Source organism: Egretta garzetta, unplaced genomic scaffold, assembly GCF_000687185.1.
Source record: "Egretta garzetta isolate BGI_Z169 unplaced genomic scaffold, ASM68718v1 scaffold69, whole genome shotgun sequence".
NCBI classification, from domain to species: domain Eukaryota; kingdom Metazoa; phylum Chordata; class Aves; order Pelecaniformes; family Ardeidae; genus Egretta; species Egretta garzetta.
This window is the reverse complement of record NW_009260790.1, coordinates 3,305,773-3,306,278: the sequence shown is the minus strand read 5'-3', so window position 1 is coordinate 3,306,278 and position 506 is coordinate 3,305,773.

Sequence of the window (506 nt, the reverse complement as noted above, 5' to 3'; positions counted from 1 at the left end):
AGGGTGCATGGGGCAACTGGGATGGTGCAGGGGACAACTGGCAGGGGAGGGGAGGGTGCACAGGGCAACTGGGAGGGGTGGGGAGCATGCACAGGGTAACTGGAAGGGGTGGGGAGGATGCACAAGGCAACTGGGAGGGATGCGGAAGGTGCACAGGAGGCAGTTGGCAGGGATGGGGAGCATGCAAAGTGCAACTAGGAGGGTGCATGGGGCAGCTGGGAGGGGTGGGGAGGATGCAAAAAGGCAACTGGGAGAGGTAGGGAGGGTGCACAGGGCAACTGGGAGGGATGGGAAGCATGCCCAGGGTAACCAGGAGGGTGAAGAGGGCAACTGGCAGGGCTGGGGAGGGTGCACAGGGGAACTGGGAGAAGTGGGGAGGGTGCATGGGGTAACTGGGAGGACCATGGAGGCTGCATGGGGTAACTGGAAGGGATGGGGAGGATGTACAAGCTAACAGGGAGGATGCATGGACTAACTGGGAGGACCATGGCGGGTGGTGGGGCTAA